The sequence below is a fragment of the Pongo abelii genome, chromosome 1 (genome assembly GCF_028885655.2).
Source record: "Pongo abelii isolate AG06213 chromosome 1, NHGRI_mPonAbe1-v2.0_pri, whole genome shotgun sequence".
Lineage (NCBI taxonomy): Eukaryota > Metazoa > Chordata > Mammalia > Primates > Hominidae > Pongo > Pongo abelii.
Window position 1 is genome coordinate 232,998,695 of NC_071985.2, and position 24,179 is coordinate 233,022,873.

Here is a 24,179-nt window from a genome sequence, read left to right on the forward strand (position 1 = left end):
CATTATGAATGCTGGGCTGGGCACAGCAGCTCACACCTGTGGCCCCAGGTGCTGCGGGAGGCCAAGGCAGGAGGATCCTTGAGCCCGGGAGGTCGAGGCTGCAGTGAGCTATGATGGCACCACCGCACTCCCACCTGGGCGACAGAGCGAGTCCTCATCTCAAAAAAACATCCCGCCCGTACAAAACCTCATGCATTACAAACATAAAATGGTTCTATTTTAATACAAAGAATATTAGTGCACAACTTTTTAGTTTCCCAACCTTCCCATGCTGTACCTGAGTTCTCCGGGGAGGAAAGTGCTCCCTTTTGGGGACACAAACAGCCCAGTCGGCAGAGGTGGGGTCCCTGGTGTGATCTGCGGGCACCTGCGACTTATGATGCTCCCCTGTGGCCTTCAGACCTAGCATCCCTGCTATAACCTGAAGATGGGATTCAGCCCATGTGTCCCTTAGGGTAGTAAATGTCGTTTCTGTTTTAGTCTAGAGATTGTCCTTCAACTTGATGCGACCCTACGGTGTCCTTATGTTTCCACCTGGCCTAGTGGAATCCTGCACCCTTTCGTGTTCTCGGGAATGTGCACCCTGTGGGGTTACTCAGGAGGGAGCCTTCAGGGACATCTCGCGTGGCCTCGTCTCCCTTCCCCAGGGAGAGGACGAGCTATCCACTGCCCGCCTGACAGACGAGGGAGTGCCCAGTGCCCAGTGTCCAGGCAGCTGCTGTCAGGTTGGCCCACGCTGGCAGGGGCTCTGCTCCCAGAGATCAGGTGGGTGCTGGTCAGAGCACAGTTCAGCAGGTGCTGGGCGGGCCCTGTTGGGGCCTGCAGCCCGGGCCCAAGGCACACACACATGCACCGCATGGCTTCCCGCAGCCCCAGGACTTTGCCCTCTTCCCCCTGACAGGGGCCAACGTGTAGGGAGGTGCAGACCACCATGAGTGACCGAACAAGGGGCGGGGACGCTTGTGCACCAAGCTCCAGCGTAAGGACACGGTCACCCAGGGCCACAGCCCCAGGCCAAGCCGAGGAGTAGGGACTGGACACTGACACAGGCAGCTTCTGCAGCTGTGAAACGACCCAGGAAACGTTGGTCTTCAGGAAATAGTCAAGAAAGTGGACGCCAGGCACGGTGGCTCACGCCTGTAATCTCAGCACTTTGGGAGGGCCAGGTGGGAGGACTGCTTGAGCCCAGGAGTTTGAGACCAGCCTGGGCAAAAGAGACCCCCGTCTCTACAAAAAATAAAGAAATATGTGCCAGGCGTGGTGGCATACACCCGTGGTCCCAGCTACTCTGGAGGCTGAGGTGGAGGATCGTTTGAGCCTAGGAGGTCCAGGCTGCAGTAAGCCACGATCATGCCACTGCATCCAGCCTGGGTGACAGCGTGAAATCCTCTCAAACACAAAAAACAAAAAGGAAGTGGAAACACTGGCTCAGCCCCACGATGAGTTGCCACAGACGGCAAGAGCCTGTGGCACAGGCTGGACTCCGAGAAGGGGACCGCGACTGTGTCCTCCCCGTGGTCCTCAAACGTCGCCCAAGCCAGGTTCCTCTTAATGGGACCGACACACAGAAGCTGCACATCCGCCGGCGCATGGCCGGAAACCCTGCAGCTGTCAGCGAACCCCTAGTGCTGGGCACCCACGCCCAGGCGTCCCACGGCCAGAGGCACTGGTGGTATCAACTCCTCCAGAGGCCCCGAGGGAACCCTGGGATGGACCCTCAGGCGAACACTGTCCCTCTAAAGAGAAGACACAAACGTGACTTCCCCAGCTGTCCCCAATAGTGTTTACAAAACATCCTCACGCTGTTAAGATGGGGGCTTTATTTCCATTGAAATCTCTGGCATTTAAACTTGGGATGGAATCCGGAGGCGGCGTCCATCAAGGAGGAACAACCCCAAGGCGCATGCAGGACGGGCCTGGGAGCTCCCGGGAGCAAGGGAGCTGGAGAGTCTGGGGGGTCTGGGGGCCTGGGAGGTCGGGGGGTCTGAGGGGTTGGGGGTATATGGGGGTTGGGGGGTCCGGGGGTTTTGGGGGGTCTGAGGGATTGGGAGGGTCTGCGGAGGTTGGGGGGGCCGCGACACCTGCAGCGCCCCCCCCCCCACCCTGCGAGCTGGCCCAGCTAGGAGAGGGCCCGGGGACACCGACAGGACCCAAGCCTTTGATGAGCGGACGGACGCCCCCAGTTCCTTTGGGGAGCTCCTTTAAACGTGTTTGCCGAAAGCTGCGGGCGCCGCGTGACGCACAGAGCGGTCTTTCTCCGAGTGTGGCTCAGAGGCAGAGCCCCGGAAAACCCACGCGCCCGGCCTGTGGGGCAGCGACGCCGCCCAGACCCCGGGGCCGCCGAGACTCACGGGGGAGCGTCCTGAGACCGCAGAGCCCTGACCCGTCCGAGAGGCGGAGCCCCGGGAGCCCTCTGGGTCCTAGCCGTCCCAGTCCTGCTCCCAAGGCAGGGTCTCTCCCGCCGCGCTCCAACCCCGGCCGCCGAGGTCCCAGCACTGGCGCCGGCCGCGGACCTCGGGCGCATTTGGTGGCGGATCGCGAGGCGCTCGGGGCGCTCCGTGGGTCTGGACGGCGCTGGCCTCGCGCGCCCGCGGCCAAACCTGGTGCAGCCGCGCCGCCTTCTCTGAAACCGAAGCCGCCCCGGCCGCCCCCAAACGCTCCGCCTCCGCCTAAACCGGCGGAACGCGAAGGACGCCGGCGCTTGTGCGGTCGCCCGGGAGACCCCGACGACGCCCCGCCCCGTCTCCCGGCAACGCCAAGCCGCCGGCGCGCGAGGAATCCAGGGGAATGTAGTCCCTCCCTGTCGGGGACCCGAGACATAGGCTGGGTCTTTCAGGACTACATTTCCCAGGGCGCTTTGCGCACCGCCCCGGCACCCCACCCACGGCCTCGCGCGACGGTACCACCAGGCGAGGGCGGCTCTCGCGCGGGCCGCCGGGAGTTGTAGTTTTCTCTGGGAGCTGCGGGGCCTGGCGCCGGGGCCGGGGCGGAAGAAAGACTACAAGTCCCAGGGGGCGCGGCGCCACCGCCTGAGGGCGGGGTGTACGAAAGAGAAACCCGGAGGGCGCCGGGGTGAGTGAGGGGCTGGGGGCAGGCGTGAGGGCAGTGGGTGGGGGCGCCGAGGTCTGTCTCGGCGGCCGGGTAGGCGCAGGGAGTGCGAGAGGCAGACAAAGGTCGGCGGCCCCGGCCCGGCCCGGCCCGAGGGACGCCCCCTGCGCGTCCCCCATTGTGCGGCGCGCGGAGGAGCCGCCAGCGCCTGGGCCCGCGGCCTCGTCGCCGCCTCCCAGCGAGCCTGGCCGCGTCCTGTGGGGGAAAGGCGCCCGGGCTGAGTGGGACGCCTGGGGAGGGGAAGGGGCGTCTGAGGAGGGAAGGGGGACCCCGGGGAGGGGCGCGGAGGGGGTCCCTAAGGAGGGGAGGGGGTTCCCGGGGCGGGGAGGGGGGGTCCCTGGGGAGGAAGGGTGGTCCCTGGGAAGGGGAGGGGTTCCCGGGGAAGAAGGGGTCCCTGGGGAGGGGAGGGGGTCTCTGGGGGGGGAGGGGGCACCTGGGGAGGGGAGGGGGTTCTCGGAGCAGGGAGGGGGTCCCTGGGGAGGGGATGGGACGGGCGCCCGGGGGAAGAAAGGGGGCGCGCTCGCCTCGCCTTCCCGACAGTCGGGAGTGGGGGCCCCGGCGCGGTCCCCAGTGTCCTAGAAGTCGGCCACGATTCAGGTCTTTTTCCCGCGAGGCTTTAGGATTTGTTTTAGTCCGTTTGTCACCTGGAGTAGCTAAGGGCTGGTCGGGGTGCAGTTTTTCAGCAGCGCGTTGTTCCGGTGGCAGCGAGTCGATGATTGAGTTTGGGTGTAATTTAAGCCCAGGTGTTCGGGTGCATTTCTTACCGCGTTTCAAAGCAAACGCCGCTTCTTCCCCGGGAAACTACTTTGTGGCTGAATTCTTAGCCGCCTCGTCCTGTTAAATTTCAGGATGTCAACTTGGCCCCCTTTTTTTGGTTTTCGTTTTTCTTAGTATTACCACAGTGTGCAGAGAAGGCAGAGCTGCGTCTTCCCCTTTTATTTTTTCCGTAAGTTACTGGGGTACAGGTGGTGTTTGGTTACATGGGTAAGCTCTTTAGTGGTGATTTGTGAGATTTTGGTGCTCCCATCACCCGAGCAGTACGCACTGCACCCTATTTGTAGCTTTTTATCCTTCTCCCCCTCCCACTCTTCCCTCCGAGTCCCCAAAGTCCATTGTATCGTTCTTAGGCGTCTTCCTGCTTTCTGATGGCTTAACCTGGGAAACCCTCGCAGAGGGAGCCGGCTCTGAGCCCCGGAGTAGGGGCGGCCGCCTGGGATGTTTAGTGATGCGCCTGATTACTCAGGTTTATGTTCCCCGTTTGCATTCCGCCAGGATCCGTCATGGCCACGTTGTTTTTAACATACATGTTTATGAATTCTACAGAAACGTTCTTTTCCTGACACACATCCCGCCCCCAGTACTCCTCCTGAAAGCCGGTCAGGCAGGTGTCTCCACGTGCAGTCACCTCAGCCCTGGGGTCCACAGGCAGCATCCTGGGAACCCCTGAGATACCTCCCAGCCCCTCCCTGCCTTACGGCTGCTCTCCACTTGAGCTTTGACTTACTGGGTAGCTCATTTAAAGAACAGCTAGCACTGTGGGTGCTGGGGTGGGAGATCGCTTGAGACCAGTCCGGGCAACACAGAGAGACCTCGTCTCTATAAAAAATAAAAAATATTATCCAGGCATGGGGGCAAGCGCCTGTGGCCCGTTACAGTAGGTAGCTAGTCATACATGAGCAGGGCAGAAGAGGGGCCCCCCTCTACCAGGGACATTTGTCTGGTAAGAGAAGGTGGGCCTGGCTGGGCATGGCGGCTCACACCTGTAATCCCAGCACTTTGCAAGGACAGGGGGGCAGGGGGCGGATCACAAGGCCAGGAGTTCGAGACCAGCCTGGCGAATATGGTGAAACCCCGTCTCTGATAAAAATACAAAAATTAGCCGGGCATGGTGGCGGGCGCCTGTAGTCCCAGCTACTCAGGAGGCTGAGGCAGGAGAATCGCTTGAACTCGGGAGGCGGAGGTTGCAGTGAGCCGAGATTGTGCCACTGCGCTGCAGCCTGGGTGACAGAGCGAGACTCCATCTCAAAAAAAAAAAAAAGGCCTTGAGGGAGCATGCGTACAACTCCAGCAAACTGTGCATGCTCCCTCCCAAGTGCCCGCAGCAGCTGTGCGTGTGGACGGCCCACCCCGAGGGAAGAATCAGGAAAAGTAACACCCCGGAAGCCTCCAGCGTGGAAGACCCTAAGTCAAAGGTCAGACTGCACACTTGATCTCTCAGGTCTCCCGCCTGGCCTTCTTCCAAGGGTGCCTTACTTCCTTTCATTCCTGCTCTAAAGCTTCTTCATAAACTGTTGCTCCTGCTCTAAGGTCTCTTCTGACTCCTTCCCTCCTCTTCTGAGGAGGGAAGAATTGAGGTTCACTGCTGCTAACATGCTTTGGTGTCAGAAGTGGGACATGTTCTGCCACCAACAGTCCCAGCTACTCGAGGGACTGAGGCAGGAGGATCGCTTCAGCCCCGGAGGTGGAGACTGCAGTGAGCCGAGATCACAACCATGCACTCCAGCCTGTTTCACAAAAGAAAGAGCCACCTCTTCTCATCAAAGAGCCACCTCTTCTCACCACTCTGGCTGAGGGTTGTGTGTGCCGAGGTGGAGCGTGGAGCTCAGGTGAGCCTGCAGAGCTCTGTTACCGGCAGAATGTATCTGAGTTTTGGCACCAAAGTATGTCAGCGGCGGCCTCGATTCTCGCTGCCTCAGAAGAAAGAATTCGACGGAAGGACATGAGGCTGAAGGGGGAGACTGAGGCAAGTTTTTTTTTTTTTTTTTTGAGACGGGGTCTCTCTCTGTTGCCCAGGCTGGAGTGCAGTGGCATGCTCTCGGCTCACTGCAAGCTCTGCCTCTCGGGTTCATGTCATTCTCTTGCCTTAGCCTCCTGAGTAGCTGGGACTACAGGCTCCTGCCACCACAACTGGCTAATTTTTTGTATTTTTAGTAGAGACGGGGTTTCTCCATTTTGGTCAGGCTGGTCTTGAACTCCCAACCTCAGATGATCCACCCGCCACGGCCTCCCAAAGTGCTGGGATTACAGGCATGAGCCACCGCGCCCGACTGACTGAGGCAAGTTTTAGAGCAGGAGTGAAAGTTGATGAAGAAGCTTTAGAGCAGGAAGGAAAGGAAGTACCCTTGGAGGAGGGCCAGGCGGGCGACCTGAGGGATCAGGTGTGCGGTTTCACCTTTTGACTTGGGGTTTTATAGGCTGGCAGGCTTCTGGGATCTTGCACCCCTTCTCCCCTGATCCTTCCTCGGGGTGGGCTGTCCACCCACAGAGCAGCTTGCTAGTACGTGGGCGGGAGCATGCGCCATATTTTCCCAGGAGGGAGGGAGCATGCCCCATGTGTTCACTGGAGGGAGGGAGCATGCCTCGTGTGTTTACTGGGGGGAGGGAGCATGCGCGGTGTGTTCACTGGAGGGAGGGAGCATGCGCCGTGTGTTCACTGGAGGGAGGGAGCATGCGCGGTGTGTTCACTGGAGGGAGGGAGCATGCGCGGTGTGTTCACTGGAGGGAGGGAGCATGTGCCGTGTGTTCACTGGACGGAGGGAGCATGTGCCGTGTGTTCACTGGACGGAGGGAGCATGCTTGGTGTGTTCACTGGACGGAGGGAGCATGCTTGGTGTGTTCACTGGAGGGAGGGAGCATGTGAGGTGTGCACTGGGGGGAGGGAGCATGCGTGGTGTGTTCACCGGGGGGGAGGGAGCGTGCCACGTGTGTTCACTGGAGGGAGGGAGCATGCGCCGTGTGTTCACTGGAGGGAGGGAGCATGCGCCGTGTGTTCACTGGAGGGAGGGAGCATGCGCCGTGTGTTCACTGGAGGGAGGGAGCATGCGCCGTGTGTTCACTGGAGGGAGGGAGTATGCGCGGTGTGTTCACTGGAGGGAGGGAGCATGCGTGGTGTGTTCACTGGAGGGAGCATGCGCGGTGTGTTCACTGGAGGGAGGGAGCATGCGTGGTGTGTTCACTGGAGGGAGGGAGCATGCGCTGTGTGTTCACTGGAGTAGTGCGCATGCTCACCTGAGACGTTCTTCCGTTACCTGTCAAATGTCCCTAGAAGATCATAGAACAGTTACACGCCACCATTTTGCCTCTCAGTGCACATGCTTGAGCCAACTCGCCCAGTTCCTGAGATCCTATCGGGAAGCTGCCAATCACCCCGTTTCATGTGTTTTCTAGGTACTGGGAGCCTGTCTTTCCCTGGCGCTGGCTGCAACCAGTTCTTTTAGAGAGACAGTTAACAGTCACCTGACCATCACCTGATGGTGGCCTGACATTCCCGGTGGGGGGTGGGCCCGATCCTGCCCTGCTCACGTCTGCTGAGCCTCCTACGGCAACCGCCCGACTCCGGTGTGCTGAGCCCACGGGTAGGTTGGGTCAGTGTCTACCCTGCTGGTCAACAAAGGGGGATGTCTCCTTTACACCCCATCAAGGGGTTTGCGGTATTTGTTTTCTATGGAAGCACGAGAGGGGATCTTTAGATAGAGAGGCCTGTGTTTAAGGCTCCCAGACAGTTCTTATTGGGCCCTTAAAGCTACGTTTCACGTTGAGTTCCTTTGCTTGCTATGAAGATGACCAGCATTAGCTACATGGATGCAGTGGAAGCTCCAGCCGGCCCTCGGTGCTGTGTTTACCGAGGTTCGGCAGCGTGAGAAACCCACTAATGGGCCCTCCCGCCTCCCCTTTTCAGTTACTGCTGCCTGGGCGGCTGGAGTTAAGGTGAGCGTGGGTGTGGTCTATCCACTGCCCCAGCCGGTGGTAGCTTTTATAGGGTTGTTTTGCAAGATGCTTTTATAGGGTGGTTTTGCAAGATGTTACTTATTTGAAATCACAGTGACCTGAGGCATCATTTTTTCATTGAAACCAGTTCTTTGTTGTTGTTGAGACGGGGTCTGGCTCTGTTGCCCAGGTAGAGTGCAGTGGTGCGATCTTGGCTCACTGTAGCCTTGACCTCCCAGGCTCAAGAGATTCTTTCACCTCAGCCCCCCAAATAGCTGGGACCACAGGTATGTGTCACCAAGCCCAGCTATTTTTTTTTTTTTTTTTTTTTGGTAGAGATCTCACTCTTGTCCAGGCTGGTTTTGAACTCCTGGGCTCAAGCGATGCTCCCACCTTGGCCTCCCAAAATGATGGGATTATAGGCCTGAGCCTCCACACCTGTCCTGAAACGAATTCTTCTAAGGGAAAATAAGAGTGGTGAAACAGTGTATAGCACAATTTAAATTTTCACTAAATTTTTCATTGGCTTGTAGAAATTTTCATCCCATTATTTAGCTTTTTGGCTCCGATGAGATTTTCAAAATAGAAAATGCATTTATTTAGTTACTGAGGCATAATTTACATGCAGTGAAACACATAGAGCTTGTGTCCAGTTCAATTGTTTTGACAAAAGATTCACCAGACTCCTGTCGTGTTGTAGAATCTGCCTGTGATCCGTGGAGATCGCCTCGCAGGCTGTTCCAGCGCCCGCCTGCCAGCCGGACAGGAGCGCTGCTGTGATTTTACCGACACTCTGAGTGTTAGGCGTCACACGTGCGGGCGGTTTTGCGTCTGCCACAGCTCACGCAGAGAACTGTTTTTGAGCTTCCTCTGAGGCGCTGCAGGAGGAGCGGCTGTGGGATGCGCTGTTGCGTGCTCATCGTCTCTGAGGGGCGCGGGTGGATTTCCGGTGTCTGAAGACGTTGGGCCTATTTTTGTTCATGTGTTTGGCGGGCATGTGTTGTTTCTCTTGGGAACGTGCCTGGGGGAGGGCGGCGTCCCAGGTGTGGAAGTCCCAGCGGTTCCGTGTGTCCCCACAGCCGAGAGGCCGAGTGCCGTTTGGTCGTAGAGGCTTTAGTTTGCATTTCCCCGACGCTCACCCGTGTCGAGCACTGTCCACTCGTTTGTTGCCATTGCACACGTTTTCTGAGTGTCCGAGGACGTGTTTTGCGCATTTTTTTGATGGCCAGATTGTGAAAGTCTTTTATGTATACCATATTCAGGGCTTTCGTCTGGTACGTGTACTGTGACTATCTCCCATCCTTTGATTTGCCTATTTTAATTTTATTACTGATGTTGTAAACTAAGAATAAAATCCTAAGTCCCCAGCCGACTGAACGAGCTCCCTCTTGGTCAAGAGGACCCCAGAGAAACCTTAAAAATTGCGTTTCCGGCCATAAAAGGATGGAGGTTGGACACACCTGGTTGTACTCCCACCTTTTTCGGTTTAGACACAACTGACCAACATTAATGTTGACGTGCAGATCGCACGACTGACAGACTCCGTGGCAATAAGACGCCGAGTTATAATCAGGACCTAAGGCTGTGCCAGGCCGGGGTTAAGTCACACACCCCTACAGTTAAAGAATAAGGCTTGAGTTTTCCTTTTCTGTAGCAGTTAAGCAGGCACTGGCCTGAGATAAGCGGTATGGAAACAGTGATGGCTCGCTGCCAGGCACTAACTGACCCCCCGTTTCATGGCCATAACTACAGCGTCACTTTCCATAACTTCTTCCTGATAAGACACCGCTGACCACGGACTGGTTCTGCTGGTCTATAGAGGACGTGACTGGAGTGACTCCCAGGCCCCGCCTCACCTTTGGCCATATAGGGCCTAATTGTCATACATGTAAATGTGAAGTCTCACCTCTCAGTGAACATGGGTCCTGCGTTACACGCATGTTTATCCAGTACACATGCATTAAGACAGGAGAGAGGAGCGCTTGAGCCCAGGATTTCAAGACCAGCCTGGGAAACATAGCAAGACACCCTTTTTACTAAAAAATAAAAATAAAATTAGCCAGATGTGGTGGCAGGCATCTGCCAAGTCCTAGCTACTTGGGAGGCTGAGGTGGGAGAGTTGCTTGCGCCCAGGAGTTCAAGATGGCAGTGAGCTATGATTGCACCACTGCACTCCAGCCTGGGGAACAGAGCAAACCCCTGTCTCTAAAAGAAAGAAAGAAATTTTAAGAAGGAGGAAAGGAAAAGAAAGGAGAAAAGAGAAAAGGAAAAAGGAAAGGAAACTGTTCCCATTAAACACTAACTCCCCATTCCTCTCTGCCCCCCAGCCCCTGGCAGCCACCATTGTCTTTTCTGTTTCTATGAATTCGACAACCCTGGGAACCTCATGAGTAGAATCATACAGTATTTATCCTGTTGTGATGAGCTGCTTTCACTTAGCATAGTGTTTTCAAGGTTCATCCCTGTCGTAGCATGCATCCAAAATTTCTTTTCAGGACTGTAGAATATTCCATGGTCTGTATAGACCACCTTTTATTTATCCATTCATCTGTGGGTGGACACTTGCTCCCACCTTTTGGCTGTGGTGAACGGTGCTGCAGACATGGTGTCTGGTGAACGGTGCTGCAGACCTGGTGGCTGTGGTGAACGGTGCTGCAGACCTGTTGGCTGTGGTGAACGGTGCTGCTAATGTGTCTGGAATTGGTGGGCTCTTGGTCTCACTGACTTCAAGAATGAAGCCGCAGACCTTGCAGTGAGTGTTACAGTTCTTAAAGATGGTGGTCTAGAGTTTGTTCCTTCTGATATTTGGACGTGTTTGGAGTTTCTTCCTTCTGGTGGGTTCGTGGTCTCGCTGGCTCAGGAGTGAAGCTGCAGACCTTCGCGGTGAGTGTTACAGCTCTTAAGGTGGCACATCTGGAGTTGTTCATTCCTCCCATCCGGAGTTGTTCATTCCTCCTGGTGGGTTCGTGGTCTCGCTGGCCTCAGGAGTGAAACTGCAGACCTTCGTGGTGAGTGTTACAGCTCATAAAGGCAGTGCAGACCCAAAGAGTGAGAAGCAGCAAGATTTATGGCAAAGAGCGAAAGAACAAAGCTTCCACAGTGTGGAAGGGGACCCGAGTGAGTTGCTGCTGCTAGCTCCTGCATTCTGCTTTTATTCCCTTATCTGACCCCACCCACATCCTGCTGATTGGCCCATTTTACAGAAAGCTGATTCGTCCATTTTACAGAGAGCTGATTGGTCTGTTTTGACAGGGTGCTGATTAGTGCATTTACAATCCCTGAGCTAGACACAGAGTGATATTTACAATCCTCTAGCTAGACGTAAAAGTTATCCAAGTCCCCACTAGATTAACTAGACACAGAGCAGCGATTGGTGCATTTACAAACCTTGAGCTAGACACAGGGTGCTGATTGGTGCATTTACAAACCCTGAGCTAGACACAGGGTGCTGATTGGTGCGTTTACAAACCTTGAGCTAGACACAGAGTGCTGATTGGTGTATTTACAATCCTTTAGCTAGACATAAAGGTTCTCCAAGTCCCCACCAGATTAGCTAGATACAGAGAGTGCTGATTGGTGCATCCACAAACCCTGAGCTAGACATGGAGTGCTGATTGGTGCATTTACAGTCCTCCAGCTAGACATAAAAGTTCTCCAAGTCCTCACCCGACTCAGGGGCCCAGCTGGCTTTGCCTAGTGGACCCAGCGCCTGGCCGCGGGCGGAGCTGCCCACCAGTCCAGTGCCGTGTGCCACACTCCTCAGCCCTTGGGTGGTCGATGGGATCGGGCGCCGCGGAGCAGGGGGTGGCACCCGTTGGGGAGGCTCAGGCCGCGTGGGAGCCCATGGGCGAGGGTGCAGGGGGCCTCAGACATGGGAGGCTGCCGAGCCCTGCCCCGTGGGGAGGCAGCTGAGGCCTGGTGAGAATTCGAACCTGGTGCAGGCAGGCTGGCAGTGCTGGGGGACCCTTTGCAGCTGCTGGCCCAGGTGCTAAGCCCCTCACTGGCCAGGGCCGGGGGTGCCAGCAGGTGCTCTGAGTGCAGGGCCTGCCGAGCCCACACCCACCCAGAACTGGCGCTGGCCTGCGAGCGCTGCACGCAGCCCTGGTTCCCGCCTGCAGCTCTCCCTCCACACCTCCCTGCAAGCAGAGGGAGCTGGCTCCGGCCTCGGCCAGCCCTGAGAGGGGCTCCCACAGTGCAGCGGCGGGCTGGAGGGCTCCTCAAGTGTGGCCAGAGTGGATGCCAAGGCCGAGGAGGTGCTGAGAGCAAGCGAGGGCTGCTAGCACGTTGTCACCTCTCACTAAGACATGGTGGTTGTGGTGAACAGTGCTGCTAAGATATGGTTGTACAAACGTCTCTTGGAGTCCTGGTTTTCAGTTCTTTGGGGTGTAGAACCACAAGTAAAGTTGCTGGGTCATAGAGTAATTCTGTGTTTAATTTTGTGTGTGTGTTTAGTTTTTTGAGAAACTGACATACCGTTTTTCACACCATTTTATATTCTCAGCAGCGTGCACAAGGGTTCCATTCTCTCCACATGCTTTTGCCGACATTTATTTGTTTTTTTGGTAATAGCCATTCTAATGGGTGTGGAGTAGTATTTCATTTTGATTTTGATTTGCATTTCCCTAATAATTAGTGACGTTAATCGATAGTTTTTAATTGAAGTATTTAATTTAACTATTTGTATTTAATGTAGGTATTAGAGTGTTTGGGTTGGAGTCTACCATCTTTATGTTTGATTTCTGTTTTTCCACCTGCTTTTCCCTGCTCCTCCTTTCCTTCCTTTTTTGTAGGTAAATCAAGTTGTCTTTAATTCAATTTTATCTCCTCTGCTGACTTTTTAGTTCTGCCTCTTTGTGTTGTTTTTTAAGTGGTTCCTCTGGAGATTAAATATGCACATTTAACTTACTGTGATCCGTCTTTAAAAATATTCCTGTACTTCACAGAACCTTAGCGAGCGGACTCCAGTTACACTCCGTGCTCTCGTTGGCATACATTTCACTTTAGGTATGCTAGAAAATTCTACAACACACTTATTATTCTATTTATTTATTTATTTATTTTTGAGACGGAGTCTCGCTCTGTCACCCAGGCTGGAGTGCAGTGGTGCGATCTCGGCTCACTGCAAGCTCCACCTTCCCGGGTTCACGCCATTCTCCTGCCTCAGCCTCCTGAGTAGCTGGGACTACAGGCACCCGCCACCACGCCCAGCTAATTTTTTTGTATTTTTAGTGGAGACAGGGTTTAACCATGTTAGCCAGGATGGTCTTGCTCTCCTGACCTCGTGAGCCACCATGCCTGGTCCACACTTATTATTTTTACTTTAGTTAATAGTCTAATATTTAAGGGTATATTATTTTTTAAATCCAATGCCTTTACTTTTTATTTTTTATTTTTTGAGATGGGGTCTTGCTCTGTCATCCAGGCTAGGGTGTGGTGGCGCGATCTCAGCTCACTGCAGCCTCAACCTCCTGGACTCAAGCGATCCTCCCACCTCCCTCCGAAGTAGCTGGGATCACAGGCATGTGCCACCACGCCCGACTGATTTCTGTAAGGGGTTTTGCTGTATTGCCCAGGCCGGTCTTAAAACTCCTGCCCTCAAGCAATCCTTCAGCCTCAGCCTTCCAAAGTGCTGGGATTACAGGTGTGAGCCACTGCTCCTGGCCTTTACTTCTTAAATTGAAAATTTCTATAAAATTTTACAGTAGTTGGCCAGACATACTAAACATATTTGTTGAGTGTTGCAGTTGAAAACCGTCAGACACCAGTTTATTCTGGAGCCAGAGGGCCTGGCCTGGGCCTAACCCTGCTGCCTACTCACAGTGTGGTCTTATGCAAATCTTTTCCTCATCTTTAAAGTGGGGCGATAAGAGGCATCGTTGAAATTAGTGAAATCAGTTTGTGTGTATAAATCCCTTCACGTGGTGTCTGGCATGTGGCAAATGCTCTGTAAGTGTTGATTGCTGCTGTTGTTGGACAGTGAACAGGTTTACATCCCTTGGAGACCCAGGATCTGCAGCACAAAAAGACTTATCCTTACAGCCCATGCTCTCCAAGTTCTCTGCTGCCAAAGCTTTTTTTTTTTCCTTTGAGACAGGGCCTCACTCTGTTGCCCAGGCTAGAGTGCAGGTGCGTTCCCGGCTCGACCAGCTTGAATGCATCTACACTTCGGCTTCAAACTCCTGGGCCCAAGCAGTCCTCTTGCATCAGCCTCCCAGTTAGCTGATATTCTAGGTGTGAGCCACCGTGTCCAGACCGCGCAGGCTTGTTACTGCCCAGAGTTGAGCACCTGGGAAGCAACACTGGCGTCCACCATCTAGAAACTAAAATCGCCTTGGTTTCTGGACACAGCTGTATGATGGGGTTCTACTTCAGTGGGAAAGAATAAACTTCTAACAGAGTGACCCTGCCACGGCACAACTATAACCACGGACAGAGTATGAAAAACAGCTCCCTGAGGGCCCTGGAGAGTAGCAAATTTTGGAGGGAAGTTTTGACTTGGAGGAAGCAACCAGCACAGTTTCCTGTTTTGGCATCTTTGCCCTGAGGGCAGCCACAGTCCCCACATGATAGCGTGGGGTGACTAACGCACTGATAGAAAGTCCGCTGTCTGGGCCGGGCGCGGTGGCTCACGCCTGTGATCCCAGCACTGTGGGAGGCCGAGGCAGGTGGATCACGAGGTCAGGAGATTGAGACCAGCCTGTCCAACATGGTGAAACCCCGTCTCTACTAAAAATACAAAAAATTAGCCAGGTGTGGTGGCGGGTGCCTGTAATCCCAGCTACTCGTGAGGCCGAGACAGGAGAATTGCATGAGCCTAGGAGGCAGAGGCTTCAGTGAGCTGAGATCGCGCCACTGCACTCCAGCCTGGGTGACAGAGTGAGACTCTGTCTCAAAAAAAAAAAAGTAAAAATTCTACTATCTGGCAGGGCAGCTCGCTCCTGTAATCCCAGGATTTTGGGTGTCTGAGACGGAGAACTGCTTGAGGCCAGGCGTTAGAGCCCAGCCTGGGCAACACAGTCTCTACAAAAGAAAAGTACATTACCTGAGTGTAATGGTGTGCACCTGAGGTCCCAACTATTCAGGAGGTGGGGGTGAGAGGATCACTGCCACTTATTCCTGCCTGGGCACCAGAGGGAGAATGTGTCTTCAAAAAACAAACAAAAAAGAAAGTACACTACTTCCTTGTTCCAGGAGCAGGCAGGGGAAGGAGCTAGGCACCCATAGCTCGTCGAAAATGAGAGTAGAAGCCCCAGAAAGAGCTGGAGAGGAGGTGTCCTGTGTGTAGATGCTGCTCGTTTCTGGCAAACCCCTGACCCCTGCCTGCACCCTGTGCCATGCAGTGACCTGAGCCGCCGCTCACTGCAGGTGTGACAGCGTTTGCAGTTTGAATCTAATGAAATTAATTGCCTGCTAAGTAGAAACATTGATTCTCTTCAGAGGAATATCACAGAATCCAGTGTCTCCACAATGTAACGTTTGCAATGTACAGGATACAGTTCAAAATCACTCAACATATGAAGAGCCAGGAAAGTGAGCCATTCTCGAAGGGAAAGACAACAGATATCAATTGTGTTATGACCTAGCTGTTGGAATAATCAAAAAAGCACTTTGGAGCAGGTTTAGTGTCTGTGCTCAGTGAAGAAAAGGGAAATGCACGCATAATGAACAAAGTGCCGGAAATCTCAGCAGAGGAAACATGTTTAAATGAGCCAAATGGGAATTTTAGGTCAAACAAACACAAGATCTGGCTGGGCGTGGTGGCTCACGCCTGTAATCCTAGCACTTTGGGAGGCTGAGGTGGGCGGATCACCTGTGGTCAGGAGTTCAAGACAAGCCTGACCAACATGGTGAAACCCTGGCTCTACTAAAAATACAAACGACAACGACAAAAATTTAGCAGGGCTTGGTGGTGGGCTCCTGTAATCCCAGCTACTCGGGAGGGCTGAGGCAAAGAATTGCTTGAGCCCAGGAGGCAGAGGTTGCAGTGAGCCAAGATCATGCCACTGCACTCTAGCCTGGGGGACAAGAGTGAAACTCTTGTCTCAAAAAAAAAAAAAAAAAAAAAAAAAAACAAGATCTGATATTTTATTTTATTTATTTATTTATTTTTGAGACAGTTCTACTCTGTCACCCAGGCTGGAGTTCAGTGGCACGATCTTGGCTCACTGCAACTTCTGCCTCCCAGGTTCAAGTGATTCTCCTGCTTTAGCCTCCTGAGTAGCTGGGACTACAGGCGCCCACCACTACGCCCGGTAAATTTTTTTTTTTTTTTTTTTTTTTTAAGTAGAGACAGGGTTTCACTATGTTGGCCAGGCTTGTCTTGAACTCCTGACCTCAGGTGATCCGCCCACCTCAGCCTCCCAAAGTGCTGGGATTACAGGCATGAGCCACTGTGCTTGGCCAAGATCTAAAATTTTAAAATTCACTGAATGAACATAACAGAAGGGAAATAACAGAGAAAATAGGCAGAGTCCTCAAAGACAGAGGAATAGAAATCATCCAAGCTGGAAAAAAAAAAAAAAGGGTGGAAGTGATTGGAGGAAAATAAAACAAAACCATGAACAGAGCCTCAGGGACCTATGGGTGATATTGACGAAATGTCTAAGCTTCAGGGACCTGCAGGGTGATATCGACGAAATGTCTGAGCCTCATGGACCTGTAGGGTGATATCCACGAAATGTCTGAGCCTCAGGGACCTGTAGGGTGATATCGACAAAATGTCTAAGCCTCAGGCACCTGTAGGGTGATACTGACGAAATGTCTGAGCCTCAGGGACCTGTAGGGTGATATCGCTGAAATGTCTAAGCCTCAGGGACCTTAGGTGATATCCATGAAATGTCTGAGCCTTAGGGACCTGTAGGGTGATACTGACGAAATGTCTGAGCCTCAGGGACCTGTAGGGTGATACTGACGAAATGTCTGAGCCTCAGGGACCTGTAGGGTGATATCGACAAAATGTCTAAGCCTCAGGCACCTGTAGGGTGATACTGACGAAATGTCTGAGCCTCAGGGACCTGTAGGGTGATATCGCTGAAATGTCTAAGCCTCAGGGACCTTAGGTGATATCCATGAAATGTCTGAGCCTTAGGGACCTGTAGGGTGATACTGACGAAATGTCTGAGCCTCAGGGACCTGTAGGGTGATACTGACGAAATGTCTGAGCCTCAGGGACCTGTAGGTGATATCAACGAAATGTCTGAGCCTCAGGGACCTGTAGGGTGATACTGACCAAATGTCTGAGCCTCAGGGACCTGTAGGGTGATATCGACGAAATGTCTGAGCCTCAGGGACCTGTAGGTGATATCGACAAAATGTCTGAGCCTCAGGGACCTGTAGGGTGATATCGACGAAATGTCTGAGCCTCAGGGACCTGTAGGGTGATACTGACGAAATGTCTGAGCCTCAGGGACCTGTAGGGTGATACTGACGAAATGTCTGAGCCTCAGGGACCTGTAGGGTGATACTGATGAAATGTCTGAGCCTCAGGGACCTTAGGTGATATCGACATGTCTAACACGCGGGTAATTACAGAGGTCCAGGAAAGGAGAGGCACAGTGGACAGAAGAAGTACTTGAAGAAACAGTAACCAGAAACTTTCAAATTTGGTGAAAGACATAAATGTATAGTTTTAAGAATCCCAAACAGGATAAATGTGAATAAAACCACACCTAGACCCATCACTTCAAAACTTTTTTTTTTTTTTTTTTTTGAGACAGAGTTTTGCTGTTTTCGCCCAGGCTAGAGTGCAGTGGTGCAATCTCGGCTCACTGCAACCTCTACCTCCCAGTTCAAGCAATTCTCCTCCCTCAGCCTCCCATGTAGCTGGGACTATAGGCCCGCGCCACCACGCCCGATTAATTTTTGTATTTTTAGTAGATATGGGGTTTCTCCATGTTGGCCAGGCTAGTCTCGAACTCCTGACCTCAGGGGATCTGCCTGCCTCAGTGCCTCCTAAAGTGCTGGGATTACAGGTGTAAGCCACCGCACCCAGCCCCAAAACTATTAAAAACTAAAGATTAACTTTAAAAATCTTGAAAGCAGCCAGAGAAAAACAACAGATCACACACAGCACAGCACTGTGAAGACTGAGCTGATAAACCGTGAGCCAATAGACCGTGAGCCGATGGACCCTGAGCCGATAGACCGTGAGCTGATAGACTGAGTCTGTGAGATTTTTTGTTTAATTTTTTTTGATACAGAGTCTCGCTCTGTTACCAAGGCTGGATTGCAGTGGTACAGTCTCAGCTCACTGCAACCTCTGCCTCCTGGGTTCAAGCGATTCTTGTGTCTCAGCCTCCCAAGTAGCTGGGACTACAGGCGTGCACCACCATGCTGAGCTAATATTTGTATTTTTAGTAGAGATGGGGTTTTGCCATGTTGGCCAGGGTGGCATCAAACTCCTGGCCTCAAGTGACCTGTCCACTTGGCCTCCCAAAGTGCTGGGATTACAGGCATGAGCCACCGTGCCCGACCAAGTTTGTGAGTAATTATGGAGACCAGAAGAAGGTGGAACTGCATCGTTAAAGTGCTGAAAGAAAAAAAAAGTCAGCATAGAATACTGTATTCTCCAAGAATAAATATTACATGAAAATATTTTCAGGAAAAGGAAAACTGATAAAATTCGTCACCATCAAATTGTGCTACCGGAAATGCTGAAGATAGTATGTACTACAGTGAAACTCAGATCTTTAAGAATGAATGATGAACACCAAAATTAGTAAATATCTGGGGAAAAATTAAAACATCTCTTGGGTTTTTAATGTATGCAGATATAATATGCAGCCACAACATAAAGACTAGTAGAGGGGATACATGGACTGTACAGTTGCAAGGTGTCTACATTTTGCATAAAGAGGTATAATGCTAGTTCTAAGTAGACTAGAAAAAGTAAGGTTGAAATTGCAATTCCTAGAGCAACAACTATGCGAATAATGGAAAGAAGCACAACTAAAGGATCAAAAGATAACTTGGAAAGGAATTTTTAAAACTATTCAAATCACGCAAAAGAGGGCCAGAAAGAGAATAGAGGAACAAAAAACACAGGGACAATCAGAAAACAAATAATAAACGGTAAAAACGGTAGACCTGAAATCCAACGATAGTGTCATTATACACTTGCCAAAGCTCAACACCAAGAATGTGCAGCACCAAGAGTGCACCCTCGTGTGAACCATGGACTTTGAGTGATGGTGATGTGTCACTGTTGGTTTGTCAGCTGCAACAAGTGGGATGGTGATGGTAAGGCTGTGCCTGGGTGGGCACAGAGGGGAGGCACAACTCTTTGTACTTACTGCTCAATTTTGCTATGAACCTAAAATCACTGAAAAATAAAGGGCTCTGTGTGTATACAAAGGGACAATCAGAAAACGATTAACATAGCTACATCTACCCATAACGATGATTATATTAAATATTAACATACCTACGTCTACCCATAACGATGATTATATTAAATATTAACATAGCTACATCTATCATAATGATAATTATATTAAATATTAACATACCTACCTTTACCCATAGCGATAATTATATTAAATATTAATGAACTAAACCCTCCAGTTAAAAGGCAGAGATTGCTAAAATGGACAAATTAGCAAGATTTACTACATGCTGTCTACAAAAGATGCACTGTGGTGTGTGTGTCTGTCTGTGTATTTTTTTTTTTAAGAGATGGGGTCTTGCCCTTTTGCCCAAGGTGAAGTCTAGTACTGCTCAAACTCCTGGGCTCAAGTGATCCTCCTGCCTCAGTCTCCAGAATAGCTGGGATTAGGGGCATGTGCCATCACACCCAGCTAAAAGATACATTTTAAATATAAAAAACACAAGTAGGCTGAAAGTGACTGCAAAAACCACATACACACACACACACACACATACATATACACACACACACATATATATATCAGTGAGCATAAGAAGGCTGGAGTGGCTATTTTTTTTTTTGAGATGGAGTTTTCCTCTGTCTCCAAGACGAGTAAAATGGCACGATCTCAGCTCACTGCTACCTCCACCTACTGGGTTCAAGTGATTCTGCCGCCTCAGCCTCCAGAGTAGCTGGGATGACAGGCACGCACCACTTTACCCAGCTCATTTTTGTATTTTTAGTAGAGACGGGGTTTCACCACAGTGGCCAGGCTGGTCTCGAACTCCTGACCTCAAATGATCCACCTGCCTTGGCCTCCCAAATTGCTGGGATTACAGGCATGAGCCACCACACCCAGCCTGGAGAGGCTATATTTCTGTAACATTAAATCAGTTTCAAGATACGGAGTTATTACCAAAGGGAAAGCAGGGGAGGGAAGACATCAATTATGAATGTGCCTAATAACAGAGCCTCAAAATACTGGAAGGAAAACCAACAGAATTAAAGGGAGAAATAGACAATCCCACAATCATAGTAGGAGATTTTAACCTCTCTCTCTCCAATTCTTAGAGCAATAGACCAAAAACATCAATAGACAACCCATAATCATAGTCGGAGATTTTAAACTATCTCTCTCCGATTCTTAGAACAATAGACCAAAAACATCAATAGACAACCCACAGTCATACTCGGAGATTTTAACCTCTCTCTCTCTGATTCTTAGAGCAATAGACCAAAAACATCAATAGACAACCCACAGTCATAGTCGGAGATTTTAACCTCTCTCTCTCCAATTCTTAGAAAAGACCAAAAACATCAGTAGACAACCCAGAATCATAGTCGGAGATTTTAACCTCTCTCTCTCCAATTCTTAGACCAAAAACATCACTAGAACCCACAATCATAGTCGGAGATTTTAACCTCTCTCTCTCCAATTCTTAGAACAATAGACCAAAAACATCAATAGACAACCCACAATCATAGTCGGAGATTTTAACCTCTCTCTCTCCGATTCTTAGAGCAATGGACCAAAAACATCAATAGACAACCGACAATCATAGTCGGAGATTTTAACCTCTCTCTCTCAGATTCTTAGAACAGTAGGCCAAAAACATCAATAGACAACCCACAATCATAATCGGAGATTTTAACCTCTCTCTCTGATTCTTAGAGCAATAGACCAAAAACATCAATAGACAACCCACAGTCATAGTCAGAGATTTTAACCTCTCTCTCTCCAATTCTTAGAAAAGACCAAAAACATCAATAGACAACCCAGAATCATAGTCGGAGATTTTAACCTCTCTCTCTCCAATTCTTAGAATAGACCAAAAACATCACTAGAACCCACAATCATAGTCGGAGATTTTAACCTCTCTCTCTCCAATTCTTAGAACAATAGACCAAAAACATCAATAGACAATCCACAATCATAGTCAGAGATTTTAACCTCTCTCTCCAGTTCTTAGAACAATAGACCAAAAACAATAGACAACCCACAATCATAGTCGGAGAATTTAACCTCTCTCCAATTCTTAGAAAAATGGACCAAAAATGTCAACAGACAATCCCCAATCATAGTCGGAGATTTTAACCTCTCTCTCTCCAATTCTTAGAATAGACCAAAAAGATCAATAGACAACCCAGAATCATAGTCGGAGATTTTAACCTCTCTCTCTCCAATTCTTAGAATAGACCAAAAACATCAATAGACAACCCACAATCATGGTCGGAGATTTTAACCTCTCTGTCTCCAATTCTTAGAACAATAGATCAAAAACATCAATAGAGAACCCACAATCATAGTCGGAGATTTTAACCTCTGTCTCTGATTCTTAGAGCAATAGACCAAAAACATCAATAGACAACCCACTGTCATAGTCGGAGATTTTAACCTCTCTCTCTCCAATTCTTAGAACAATAGACCAAAAACATCAATAGACAACCCACAATCATAGTCGGAGATTTTAACCTCTCTGTCTCCAATTCTTAGAATAGACCAAAAACATCAATAGACAACCCACAATCATAGTTGGAGATTTTAACCTCTCTCTCTCCAATTCTTAGAACAATAGATCAAAAACATCAATAGACAACCCACAATCATAGTCGGAGATTTTAACCTCTGTCTCCGATTCTTAGAGCAATAGACGAAAAACATCAATAGACAACCCACAGTCATAGTCGGAGATTTCAAACTCTCTCTCTCCAATTCTTAGGAAAGACCAAAAACATCAATAGACAACCCACAATCGTAGGAGATTTTAACCTCTCTCTCCGATTCTTAGAGCAATAGACCAAAAACATCAATAGACAACCCACAATCATAGTCGGAGATTTTAACCTCTCTCTCTCCAATTCTTAGAACAATAGACCAAAAACATCAATAGACAACCCACAATCATAGTCGGAGATTTTAACCTCTCTGTCTCCGATTCTTAGAACAATACACCAAAAACATCAATAGACAATCCAGAATCATAGTCGGAGATTTTAACCTCTCTGTCTCCAATTCTTAGAACAATAGACCAAAAACATCAATAGACAATCCAGAATCATAGTCGGAGATTTTAACACCTCTCTCTCCGATTCTTAGAGCAATAGACGAAAAACATCAATGGGCAATCTAAAATCATAGTTGGATAATTTAACCTCTCTCTCCAATTCTTAGAACAATAGACCAAAAACATCAATAGACAACCCACAGTCATAGTAGGAGATTTGAACCTCTCTCTCTCCTATTCTTAGAACAATAGACGAAAAACATCAATAGACAACCCAGTATCATAGTAGGAGATTTGGACCTCTCTCTCTCCAATTCTTAGAACAGTAGACCAAAAACATCAATAGACAACCCACAGTCATAGTAGGAGATTTGAACCTCTCTCTCTCCAGTTCTTAGAACAATAGACGAAAAACATCAATAGACAACCCAGTATCATAGTAGGAGATTTGGACCTCTCTCTCTCCAATTCTTAGAACAATAGACCAAAAACATCAATAGACCACCCAGTATCATAGTCGGAGATTTTAACACCTCTCTCTCTGATTCTTAGAGCAATAGACCAAAGACATCAATAGAGAATCTACAATCATAAGTCGGAGAATTTAACCTTTCTCTCTCCAATTCTTAGAACAATAGACCAAAAACATCAATAGACAACCGACAATCATAGTCGGAGATTTTAACCTCTTTGTCTCAGATTCTTAGAACAATAGACCAAAAACATCAATAGACAACCCACAATCATAATCGGAGATTTTAACCTCTCTCTCTGTGATTCTTAGAACAATAGACCAAAAACATCAGTAGACAATCCACAATCATAGTCGGAGATTTTAACTTCTCTCTCTCCAATTCTTAGAACAATAGACCAAAAACATCAATAGACAACCTACAATCATAGTCGGAGATTTTAACCTCTCTCTCTCTCCGATTCTTAGAACAATAGACCAAAAACATCAGTGAAGATATGGGGGATCTGAATAACACTATCATCATCTTGACCTGAATGGTATTTATAGGAAGTTACACATATCAGGCTGCATGTGGGGGCTGAAGCTTGTAATCCAGGCACTTTGGGAGCCCAAGGTGGGTGGATCACCTGAGGTCAGGAGTTCAGGACTGACCTGGCCAACAAAACCCCATCTCTACTAAAAATACAAAAATTAGCCGGACGTGGTGGCGGGCACCTGTAATCCCAGCTACTCGGGAGGCTGAGGCAGGAGAATGGCGTGAACCCAGAAGGCGGAGGTGCAGTGAGCCAAGATCATGCCGCTGCACCCCAGCCTGGGCAAGAAGAGCAAAACTCTTCTCAAAAAAACAAAAACAAAAAGAAAAAGTTACACAAATACTCCTAAGTGCACATGATACATTTTCCAGCACAGACCAACTGCTGTGTCCTAAAACAAGTTCCAATGAATTTTAAAAGAGTCATACAAAGTACGCTTTCTGAGCACAAAGGAATTAAATTAGAAATCAACCACAAATAAAATAGGAAAAACTGAAATGTTTGGAAATTAACCCACTTTTGAATAAACCATGGGTCAAAGAAGAACTCAAATGGGAAATTAGAAAATATTTCCAGGCTGGGGCCAGGTGGAGTGGCTCACACCTGTAATCCCAGCACTTTGGGAGGCCAAGGCGGGTGGATCACAAGGTCAGGAGTTCGAGACCATCCTGGCCAGCATGGTGAAACCCCATGTCTACTAAAAATACAAAAAATTTGCTGAGCGTGGTGGTGTACACCTGTAATCCCAGCTACTCGGGAGGCTGAGGCAGAGAATTGCTTAAAAACCCTAGAGGCGGAGCTTGCAGTGAGCTAAGATCGCATCACTGCACTCTAGCCTGGGCGACAGAGCGAGACTCCGTTTCCAAAAAAAAAAAATTTCTAACTCGGATGGGGAAAAAATAACAGAAGAAGAAAAAATATTTCCAACTGAATAATAATGAAAATATAACATCAAAATAGTTGGTGTAGCTAAAGCAATACTTAGA

General features: G+C 50.0%; 1 protein-coding gene across 6 annotated transcripts in view; it reads left to right on the forward strand.

Annotated features, from left to right (window-relative positions):
- The first annotated feature begins 1,803 nt into the window (after positions 1 to 1,803).
- C1H1orf159 (chromosome 1 C1orf159 homolog) overlaps positions 1,804 to 24,179 on the forward strand; it is a 38,467-nt gene continuing 16,091 nt past the window's right edge. The window contains exons 1-2 of one of the 6 annotated variants that reach the window (XM_054539820.2): positions 3,605 to 5,300; positions 7,276 to 12,819. The gene's annotated coding sequence lies outside the window, so the exon portion shown is untranslated. 6 annotated transcript variants of the gene reach the window in all.